General features: G+C 33.3%; 1 long non-coding RNA gene across 1 annotated transcript; it reads left to right on the forward strand.

Moving 5' to 3' along the window:
• The first annotated feature begins 652 nt into the window (after positions 1–652).
• On the forward strand, positions 653–3,120 carry LOC134270283 (uncharacterized). The gene is made up of 3 exons (XR_009992767.1): positions 653–899; positions 1,115–1,147; positions 3,015–3,120. It is a non-coding gene; the product is annotated as an uncharacterized LOC134270283 (long non-coding RNA).
• The last annotated feature ends 9,560 nt before the right edge of the window (positions 3,121–12,680 follow it).

The following is a 12,680-nucleotide window of genomic DNA, read 5'->3' on the forward strand; positions in this document are numbered from 1 at the left end:
AAAATGAAAAATATTTCGAGGGCTGTTCAATAAATAATGTCATCGGTGCTAGGAAAAAACGCTTTTCTATCATGATTTAATTTTAATGAATTTTCTTAAATATTCTCTTTTAATGAAAAGAATTTTCATTCAATTTCGAATTGTTTTAGACGGTATTTTTTAGTATGGCCTTGCCTATACTGGAATATGGAAGATCCTATGATTTCGTGTACTTGTTTTTTTTTTCTTTCTGAAAAGTTTTTTCATCAAGTTTGTGAAATGAATCAAGTTAAGTGTTGAAAGATCTGGCGAATATTATTGCTCTGACAAAACATAAACTATCTGTTTATTCCTAAAACTCCTTTACTCTTCATGATCTGTGGGTTTGGACGCTGTCGTAAAGAAATTTAATACAGTGAATTCCTGATTTTGGTTTCTTCCTTTCATAAACTTTAATGAGAATCCATTTTTTGCAAAAAGTTTGTTTTCCAGATTCCTTCAGAAATAAATATAACATATAAAGGAATCATTACACGGCTCTATTTCTGCAAGTACAGGTATCAATGTTGATACCCCAGAGTCCTTTTTGTGTTTTTGCAGTTATAAAAATCTCTTTTTTCGATACAATGTTACATTTTAATTGTACCAGCTCAGTAAATGACATTTCACTGAAAATACAGACTGTCTCCCAGGTAAAAAAATGTATGATTCATTCATATAAATTGTTTTTGATTTTTCAATAAAATAATGACATTTGTTATAAGGGAGTTTATATATTTTATACTTAGGCAACCTATCTGTTGGCCAGGAATGTTTTCGCTCTTCGCAGTGTACTGATGCAGATCCTGCTGTACGATGTGTTGACGGTCACTGTCTCTGTATGGAGGGATATCAAATGAGGGGACAGAAATGTGTTGAAGGTAAAAAAAAGATTAAAATGGAATTTTTTTACGCAAGTACATTTATTGTAAATTTGACTTACATTAACCAAGTTAAGCTTCCTCTGTGTTATTCATTGTAAAATATTGATAGCAGACAAAACAATTTTGATTTGATTTTCCAATCTCTTTCTTTGTTTTACTATGAATATGATACAGATTTCATATAACTTTACATAATGTTTTTTTTTTGAAAGACACTAATGAAGAAAATACCAAGACACAAACAGGTAAATAAAAAATTGAAATACATTTTATAAATTTTATGGAAATATGAACTAAAACAAGAGGCCCACGAACCTTATAGGTTACCTGGATATCATGTTACAACTTTCAAACAATGGAATTTGGTTTGTGTTTTAAACCAGAGGCCATGAATTCACAATTTTAAAAGAGGCACTGTTGCTAATCATAATTATATACTAAGCATGCTTACTCTAGTTACTTCATACCCAGAGGTAGATCAGAGTAACAAAAAAAATGCATTTACACTTTGTAACGAATTGTCCAAGACCAAACATGAAGCACAAATATCAAAATTGTGGAAATTTTATCATAGATTTTATTTCATCATAAATGATTTATTAATACCAAAGAGCAGATTTCAAAGCATAAATTTATTTACAGAATATGTAACACCCATACCCCACCCACCCCATGATACCCCTGAGCCAGGGGGAATGAAATTAACCATTATGCTAGATGCACCTTTCTTCATCATAAATATATATACTTAGATCATTGGCATAATATCCAGGAGCAAAGAAAATATTTTAAAAAAAAAAACATGCATTTTTACTACATAATCAATAGAGCCCCTCCGTAACACCAGAACACCCGACGCAGGGGCCACGAAATTGACAATTTTGGAAGAGGCATCCTTTCTTATCATAACTATGTTCATAGTTCATTAGTTTAATACCCAGGACCAGTAGAGAAAATTTTCAAACAATCAATGTCTTTTCACGATATAATCAATAGAGCCCCACCCTAACACCAGAAACCCTGACCCTAAGACCTTGAATTTCACAATTTTGGAAGAGGCACTCTTGGTCATCAGAACTATATACTTAATTATTTGATTTATACCCAGGAGCAGAGGAGAAGGTTTTCAAAGATTCAATGTATTTTCATTACATAATAAATAGAGCCCCGTCCTAACACCAGAAGCCCTGACCCAAGGGCCATGAAATTCACAATTTTGGAAGAGGTTCTCGTGGTCATCATAAATATGTACTTAATGATTTTGTTTAATACCCAGGAGCAGAGGAGAATATTTTCAAAGAATAAATGCATTTTCACTATAATTAATAGAGCCCCACCATAACAACTTAACCTCTGACCCTGGGTGCCATAAAATTCACAATTTTGGCAGAGACACAATTACTTATCATAACTATTTAGTTAGTTTGTTTATTTATTACCCAAAAGCGGAGAAGAAGATTTTAAAAGAAGTAATGCATTTTCACTATATGATTAATAGAGCCCCGCCCTAACACTACAACCCCTGACCCAGGGGCCATGAAATTCACAATTTTCAAAGAATCACTCATGGTCATCATAACTTTGTACCTGATTAGTTTGTTTAATTCCAAGGAACAGAGGAGAAGATTTTCAAAGAAATAATGAACTTTTACAATATGATCTATATAGCCCCACCCTAACACCAGAACCCCTGACCCTGGGGTCATCAATTTCACAATTTTGGTAGAAGACTGAATACTGATTACAATCATACCAACAGTTTGAGTACTTGATGTCCATGAGTAAAGAAGAAGATTTTTAAAGATTGCAATAATTTTAGTGGTTTTGACCCACCCCTTTAGCCCCAGGGAAGCAGGAACCATGAAATTCACAATTTTTCTTCCCCTTTTACCAATAGATGCTGTACACCAAATTTGTTTGAAATTGGTTCAATGGTTCCATAGAAGAAGCTTAAATGTTCAAAAGTTTACGAACGACGAACGAAGGAGGAAAACAGATAGCAATAGGTCACCTGAGTTTACTCAGGTGACCTAAATAATTCCCATTATATTTTTTATTAAATAATAATAATAATTATAATAATAATTATAATCAATTATTTTATACTTGAAGATATCTCAATCATCGCTGGAGTTATTGGATATTTTCTTGGCTTAACCTCTACAGTGTGTGCTTCATTAATTTTCAAGAAATGTTGGAAACGATCGATTAAAACGCAAGTGAAGACATTTATTATAATTTAAGTTTATGCTTACCTTATCAAAAAATTCTGAATATACATCTTACAAGAGATGTTTTTAAAATTGCAGTATTGCTTTCCATCTATTAATTAACCTAAAAGTAATGCATTTAACGTAAGTCTTATTTAAATTTTACATTTTTTTCTTACCGAAGAGTTACTGTACTTAATACGTAGTTTCTTAATCATAATTAGCAGGCATCGCAATACGTCTATCCTGCAAAATGGGAGTAATTTAGCACTCCAAAGTGAATTGTACAAGCATCCAGAAAGTGCAGTATTCGTTGGCGAATCGCCGTTTCAGTTACAAGAAATCCGAAAAAGTGGTGGATGCAGGGATGATCCATATTCAAAGATCGAAGAAACAAATAATCATCAAAATGATAACAACTATTTAACGCCTTATAACGAGGTGATCGACTTTGCGAGACAAACAGAGGTTGACCAGGCAGAAGATATGCACACCGTAGCAAAGGCTCTCCCATCAACCCAAAATGAATGCCACCATTGAACTTCTTTATACTTCCACAGTCACGCCATATAACGAGATGCAGCTCTGATAAATCAGTTAACAAATAAAAATCATTTGTATCTCTTCTGAAGAATATTTATGTTCGATTAGACATTGAGACCTACTGGCTTCACATAATTCACAATCAGATTGCTCGGTATTGCAAGTACTCTCTAATAATATATAGTGCAATGATTGTCTTAATTGGATTGTGTAGAATAGAATAAAGATCCGTACATGAAAAATTATACACTAACAAAAGTTTATTTTAAAACATCACTTAAAAAAGGATAAAAGCTATTAAGGAAACTAAAGACATGAGTGTATTTAATTTAATTTTACTCTTTATCGCATTGACTATGACAGTTGTTTTCCTGTCACTTTGATTTTATCTATCATTAATAATTACCTGGTTATATAAAAATTGTGAAGAAATTAATGAAGTCGGTTTCGTCTTGTTACACAATATGGTTTGGATTTTATCACGAAAAGAAACTCTGAATCTCTAGACATTGTTTGATAGGTCTTAAAATCATATTGTTGATGCAATACACTTTCACGCGTCATTTTAGAATATTACTAATGGAGTTTTATGAATAGACTTACTTTAACAATCGATGACTGACTTCTGCAATTTAAACATAGACAAACTCTAATTACAAAAATGTTAAAGTCAGCTGTCGAATTTAAAAGTAAGCCTCTTCATAAAACTCCAATACTACATGTCATAACCCAATTCAATAAGGTTTGGGCGATTGAATATCTATCCTCGGGTACACCTAAATAAAATTGTGTAAAGATGACGTTGTGATAAACTAAAGCTCTTTAGAAATGGATGATAAAAAAATTTATAAAAGAAAAAGTAATAAACATATGAAATTTAGAATATAGGAATCTTAGAATATCTCCTATATTTTTATTATGTTTTCATATAAATCTCTTGTGCCCGTTATATTTTGTAGTACTCTATAGAAACAGGAAAATTCGTTAATTTTGTGTAATTGAGATGCCCCCTCTTGTAACAAGACGGTAGAATTTTGTGTTTCTTACATACAATGTACAATATAGTATTTCTCATCATATTTTATAATTTGAACAAAAAGTATATTGTAGTTTTTGTATAATATGCTAATATGCTTTAAAGTGCTAAAAAGTCTCACTTTCCTTTATAATCCTATAGTAAATGTATCTGTATTTGGAGCCGGTTCCTTAAAAATACCTGGACGGTAGATTTCCTTCAAACTTCGCATGTACGTTGAAGTTAAAGTAAGTTATATATGGTATAAAAATTAACAGTTTATCTATTGTTTTCACACAATAAAACCCAGACGCCCCCCTCCCCCCTTAAACTTTATTTCCACAGTCATGTAATACATTCTTTAAAAACATTATTACCGCCTTCTTTACAGTACAAACTTCCACATACGACCTTTATTTTCCACAGCGTCGAATTATGTTGTTCTTGTTAAAATATTTTTTACTAGAAATTGGACTTTTAAATAATATATAAATAGATATATCACATTAAATGCTAATTTTCAAACAATTTAAGATATATTCATACTCATAGTTTTATGTCAAGTAAAGCAAATTCCTTTTATTTTCAAATAATATAGTTAAAACTAACTTATCTCCAATAAAATATTTCAATATGTAGTAAAAATTGTTGTAAAAATGATGTAAAATCGGATTCAAATACAAAATTCTGTTGCTCAGCTCTAGAAAATTGTTTCGCATTAATGTGCTTGAATTGTGAAAAACAGCAAGAACATTTTACATCACAGCTACAATAAAGAAAATACAGAATGAAGATAAATGTACACGAGAAGAAACTACTACAAACCAACTTTAATTCGCGTGTGAGAAATTTTCGCGAACTTTGCGTGAGCTCCCTCATCGCGAATATTTCTCGCCGCGAACCAGTCCTAAAAGTCTATGTGCCTTTTAACAACAGCTCCAAAATAGGTTTAATCTCGAAAATTAATCGTCGCGAACTAGTTTATCTGCAGTAAATCGCAAAAAAAGTCGTCTCGAATAAAAGTTTGTTTAGAGTATTTCCCTCAATATTTTTGAAAGATAAGATTGAATAATTTTTCAAATAAGGAAAATAAAAAAAATTAATTATAATTGTATATTACACCTAATGAAAGGCACTCTTCGAAAATGAATTTCTTTTGGGTATGGATTTAATTATTTACAAGTTTTGCTAAAACCTATGACATCACAAACGGTGTAAATTCCTAAATATTAAAAATCATACTTTAAGATTTAAGGATTAATCTTAAATTAACACTTACATAATTTACAGTAAATTAAACAAAATTTATATATATTCCAAAGCATTGATAGTTTGTGCATGCTTTATACATGTATAATATGCTCTCTCTCTCTCTCTCTCTCTCTCTCTCTCTCTCTCTCTCTCTCTAAGCATGTTTTCATTGATCGTGTACTTACTATTTAACTATAAAAAAAGATAAAAAAAAGTAACAACTATTCATCGTGGCATTGAAAGCAAATTAAATTCAAAAAAATAATAATGATGAAAATTGAGTCTTTGTATGTATTCCTTGTGATTCCATATAAAATTAGATGTTTCGTTAGAAAATTTTATTGGGAGACAACCGTACACATTTCAAATCATACTGTTTTCTGTTTGAATATCTTTGGAAATAAATTGTCAATTTGTAAAGCAGATAATTTTGTAATTATGATATAGTTTAAAATGTATTGAAAATTCATAAATCCAAGATTATATATTCAATTTTAAATTTTAATTATAGCCGCATTTTTATAGAAAAAAAATTCTGTTATTTCTTAATCTGAATTAACAAATTTATGTTAAATGTCAAGCAGGAAGAATTGGCACTCTCACCCCTTCAATGGCGACAACACAATTTCAAAAACAGATACATGCATCTATATGTTTCCTGTTCTATATTTTTACCGTATATCATGTCCATAATTAATATTTTTAGACAACAAACATACATTCAATAATCAGTACTTCAGTTTGTAATGCTAGAGTTTACAGGAATTTATTGGCTATAATAGATATCATAATTTTAAAACGAAATGAACACGTGGGTATGTTAAGGCTACAACCAAATATTCTACTTGCTAAATGTTAGAAAGCAAATTTCCTTCACAAGTATCGTCATTCCGAACTAAGAGTTGCTTACAGAAATAAGCAAATGGAGCACACGCGTGTTATGTACACAGTTTTTGTAAACATGGCACGAGTTCTGCTATTGTCGATGTTTACAATTCACCGGGTGCGTTCAATCGTAACAGTCTGCTTACCACAGCTGCAAGGACTGACAATATATTGTGTGTTTGTTTTCTTTTCGAACATATCGATAGTTTTAATATTTTTCATTTATACACAACGAGATTGCCACTTTTCCTAAGGATTAAGAATATAGTTAATTTGTGAAAGAGCAAGGATGTGTCAATCAAACCCACCAAAAAATTTGAAATTTTGATATCTTTTATATGAAATAAGATTTTTAATTAATTTTTGTGTGAAATGCTATTAAGATATATAAGACGTATATTAAATTAGCTATACAATGTAGAAGAGCATAAAATTAGTAAAATTAAATAAATCCCTACAATTCTGTTAAGATTACATTTGTAAATCTCCAGACTTCATAAATCCATCTGTATTTTAAACAATATATGAAACTAGATGCTGTCATGAGACAGTAATACCCGCACTAAGGTGTTTGCCTCTATATACACAATCCTACGGGCGGCTTACCAAGGAAAAAGTCAAAATAATTCTATACGAGGGTTGTCCGTAAAGTTCGTGGACAACACTGATAATTACTGACAAACATTGACAAAATATTTAAAACTATTATTTTCATTAAATTCATGTTTTATTTTATAAATATGCAAGTTTTCAACAAAAACAAAGCACAAATAGTTATATTTCTATCAGAAACAAAAAAGACACACACTCATACCCGGAGCACTAAAACAAAAATTCTTGACGTTACCAACATCAAAAGCTAAATACGAGCACTAGTGACTTTTCTCAACATAGTCAGCGTGTAACTCAATACATTTCTTATGACATATTGACCAGTCATAAAAAATATGCACAAAACATTCAAGTTTAATTCTTAAAATAATATTTAACAATGCCTGTCTCATATCCTGCAAGCATCCATTCACTGTCTATGTAAAGACTTTCATTTACGGAAGTACGGCATGATTACGTTAAGAAATTCATATTTTACAGCACTGCAATCTCGGAATAATGGTTTTCCTCCACGCATGTCATCCTGTAAACCGTTCATTCCGTCCGAAAATATTATATGCCACTTAAATACTAGTGAGCGACTTCTTTTACTATGTTTTCCCGATTGTTTACAGAATGAATTGGTCTCTGTAGGTGTCTTTCCGATGTCAACGCAGAATTTTATCACTGTTCACTGCTCCACCTATTCCGAAAACGTCTCTTTTTTGAACGATTCCGATCCTGTCTTAATATGTTCTAACGCCGATTGCTCTGCCATTTTGAAACTTTGAACGTTCAAATTTTGCAGGTTTTACATGATAACTTCTCTCAGCCTCATAATGTAAAATTCTTTCGGATTTCCCCAGAATTTTGTAAAATACAAATGAAATTCAAAAAGTGATAAATATTTTTTTTTAATTAAAATTTTGCGGTGCTCCGGGTCTCAATTCTAAGTCTAATTATGAAGACATAATTGTAATTAAACATTTGAAATTGAATAAATTTTTACATTATTCAATTCACATTAGGTAAAGGATTAGAAACATACCAATAATAAATATCAATGACACAACTTTAATTAAATTTTTGGCTTGTCCACGAACTTTACGGACAACCCTCGTATAATTCAGGCACGTAGCATCATTTTTGAAAGTGGGGGGGGGGGTCAACCTGAGAAAATTTTTTTTTACTTACCTAAAAAAATTAACAAGCAAAAAAAAAAAAAAATGAAATGAAATGGGGGGGGGGGGGGGGAGTGGCCACCTTTTTTCAAGGCAAAATTACTTTCACTTCCAATTTTTTTCCCATATTTCCTTGCTATGTATATACTGTGGTAAAAAGTGGGGGGGGGGCAACCATCTTTTCAATGGACATTTTCTTATAGTACAGGTAATGTTGGGAAAAAAGGGGGGCAGCCCCCCCCCCCCCGGTTGCTACGTGCCTGTAATTTACATGTATTCATCAAATTGAGTATGAAATTCTCCCTGTGACCTATAACTCAGAACCTCTTATATTTATTTTACATGCTTAATTCATTATATACCAGTTTGAATTCTATTAATGATGTAAATTAGATTTTGATAAATGTTTTGCTCATAATAGGACCTTTTTAAATTTATTAATCCCCCCCTTGACACTACAATCACACAGTACATACTTTTTGGAATAGGCTAGACGGAACAGTTTTGTTAAAACATTGTTTGTTTTGAATTAATTTAAAATTTGTTCTTGACATGTAAATTCTACATCACATCACGTTGCGTTGCGTCACCCATAAACATATTTTTAGATAAAACTCCATTCGGTACACCTCGGCCGATTCCCACTTCATCTGATAAGGTGACGGAATCGACGGCACGAAGGTTTTCCGAATGGAATAGCATTAGAACATGCTGCAGTGTGGTGTGCATTGGATTAATTCATTTTGTGTTATAATTGGATTTATATTTCATGAAGTTGACAAGACCTATGGAGGTCGGTAAGTACAAGTTTAAGTATAGTGGGTGGTAAAATAAACCGAAACGATTAGGTTAAAGTTCAAAAAGGGCCAAGATCACCGCATGCCACACTAGACGAATTTCATATTGTGAAGTTATCTCCCGTTGTCGATGTGACATTCAGTTACTGCCAATACTGGTGCGGATCCAGAAGTAGGTAGGGGGGTTCACATCTCAATCAAAAAATTCATGCCCAGAATTTCCTGACAAGCAGGAGAAAAAAAAACTCATAAACTGAAAACAAATAATCAAAATAAAAACAATGATAGTGGGGTCAATGTTTTCTAAGTTAGGGGGAGGATGTCCAAAGTCATTTTTTATTTGCTTCAGTATATAGTCTTGTTTAAATAACAAAGCAAATTCCAGGGGGGGGGGGGGGGTTCCAATCTCCCTACCCACTCCCTGTCCCTGAAATAACAATCTATTTTGTGATTCCAATTAAATAGTATATTTTTTTCCATTTGACTAATTATGTACATATTTTGTTTCTTGTGTTTATATTATGTCTGTCTATTTGTCTGCAGAAATTATAACCTTGCCCATAAGATTTAAGTGGGATTGGCTATACAAGTGGCTTCCACATTTTATAGGTTTATTTCTTGTGACAATTAAGACCTTTTATTTGGGTACCATTAATTTTTACCTCTGATCGCTTGACTTATGATACACATTTTTACAAGAAAAATACCCAACTTTAAACTTTGCCTAAATTTTGATCAGTAGGTGCTAGGGCTTTCATGCTTAACATGTGTATTCATTGTGAACTGTCAACAGGTATAAATATGTTTGACCTTGACCCTAGAGTTTGAAACACTTAAAAAATTAACCTTGGCAATTAACTTTTGAACAGGAAGTACTAGGGATTACTTATTTCACATGCCCATTCCTTGTGACAAGACTTTTTTCTGATACCAACAATTTGAACCCTTTGACCTTGACCTTTGAGTTTGACATATATTTGAGAAACTTCAACCTTCGCCATAGGCTTCCATACAGGGACATCAGTGTTTCACAAACACATCTTGTCTTCATTATTATTTGGTGGTGTCTCCATATGAGGGAAAAATTCCCAAGAGAGATGTATTCACAACGAACAAACAAATTACTAAAGAAAATATAAAACATGAATATGTTGGTCATGCATATCTCTGCATAAAAAAAAACAGCTTTTCAAATACTGCAACCATATTGTAACCCTTTCAAAACACTCATTTGAGTTTTTCTGGTTTCCTTATCATATAACGTCTGTTGTGATGTGTCGTCCATCTGTTTGTCTGAAAACGTTTTACATTTTTAAATTCTCTAGAACCACTGGACCAATTTTACCCATGTAATTCATATAGAAATATGTACATTTGTATGTCAGACTGTCCTTCTGTCTGAATAAAATTACCCTTGGTCATCACGGTCATATCTACTGAATGAGAAGAGACAAGGCATTCATATTAAACTTATGTACTAGTATTTACCTGTGAGAATGGCATGTTTTTTTTTTACATATGACCTAGAAGTTTGACCTACTTGTAAAAAAATTAAATTGTTATAAATTCATCATTTTGAAAGAGAAAAGTTAGGGCATTCATATTATAATGCATGTATATTATTACCTGTGATAAGACCTTTCCAAATGAATCATGACTTTTACTCTGTGACCTTGACCTTGAAGCCTAACCTACTTTTCAAAAATGTTGCATTTGCTTATAACTTTTGATTGAGATGAGATATGACTCTCACATTTGACATGTACATTAATTACTCATAAAAATTCAAGGTTTTTCCCAGCATGTGATGCTTTTTTACCCTTTAACATTGATGTTTTACATAATTTTCAAAATATTTAACTCTCCTAAAAGATGATTAGGCTTCTGAGTAGCATTAAGGAGGACTTCAGGAAAGACAGGACTTTTTGTACAAAAAATGATTAGGCTGCTGAGTAAAATGTAAGAGGAGTTCAGGGAAGACGGGGCTTTTTGCATAAAAAACGCCATTTTTCGACCCCCATTTGACCCCCCGGGGCAAAATCAAAATTCCAAAACCTTACTGCACATCTACATGACCCCACCAACCATCTCCCAAAAGGTGATTAGGCTGCTGAGCAAAATGTAAGAGGAGATCAGGGAAGACGGGGCTTCTTGCATAAAAACATCATTTTTCGACCCCCATTTGACCCCCCGGGGCAAAATCAGAATTCCAAAACCTAACTGCAAATCTACATGACACCACCAACCATCTCCCTAAAGGTGATTAGGCTGCTGAGTAAAATGTAAGAGGAGTTCAGGGAAGATGGGGCTTTTTGCATAAAAAACGTCATTTTTCAACCCCCATTTGACCCCCCGGGGCAAAATCAAAATTCCGAAACCTTACTGCACATCTACATGACCCGACCAACCATCTCCCAAAAGATGATTAGGCTGCAGAGTAAAATGTAAGAGGAGTTCAGGGAAGACGGGGCTTTTTGCATAAAAAACGCCATTTTTCGACCCCCATTTGACCCCCCGGGGCAAAATCAAAATTCCAAAACCTTACTGCACATCTACATGACCCCACCAACCATCTCCCAAAAGGTGATTAGGCTGCTGAGCAAAATGTAAGAGGAGATCAGGGAAGACGGGGCTTCTTGCATAAAAACATCATTTTTCGACCCCCATTTGACCCCCCGGGGCAAAATCAGAATTCCAAAACCTAACTGCAAATCTACATGACACCACCAACCATCTCCCTAAAGGTGATTAGGCTGCAGAGTAAAATGTAAGAGGAGTTCAGGGAAGATGGGGCTTTTTGCATAAAAAACGTCATTTTTCGACCCCCATTTGACCCCCCGGGGCAAAATCAAAATTCCGAAACCTTACTGCACATCTACATGACCCGACCAACCATCTCCCAAAAGATGATTAGGCTGCAGAGTAAAATGTAAGAGGAGTTCAGGGAAGACGGGGCTTTTTGCATAAAAAACATCATTTTTCGACCCCCATTTGACCCCCGGGGCAAAATCTAAATTCCGAAACCTTACTGCACATCTACCTGACCCCACCAACCATCTCCCAAAAGGTGATTAGGCTGCTGAGCAAAATGTAAGAGGAGATCAGGGAAGACGGGGCTTCTTGCATAAAAACATCATTTTTCGACCCCCATGTGACCCCCCGGGGCAAAATCAGAATTCCAAAACCTAACTGCGAATCTACATGACACCTCCAAAGATCTCCCAAAAGATGATTAGGCTACTGTGTAAAATGTAGAAGGAGATCAGTGAAGACGGGGCTTTTTGCATAAAAAACATCATTTTTCG

This window comes from Saccostrea cucullata, unplaced genomic scaffold (assembly GCF_032062105.1).
Source record: "Saccostrea cucullata isolate Sc308-1 unplaced genomic scaffold, CSIRO_AGI_Scuc_v1 ctg4859, whole genome shotgun sequence".
Classification (NCBI taxonomy): Eukaryota; Metazoa; Mollusca; class Bivalvia; order Ostreida; family Ostreidae; genus Saccostrea; species Saccostrea cuccullata.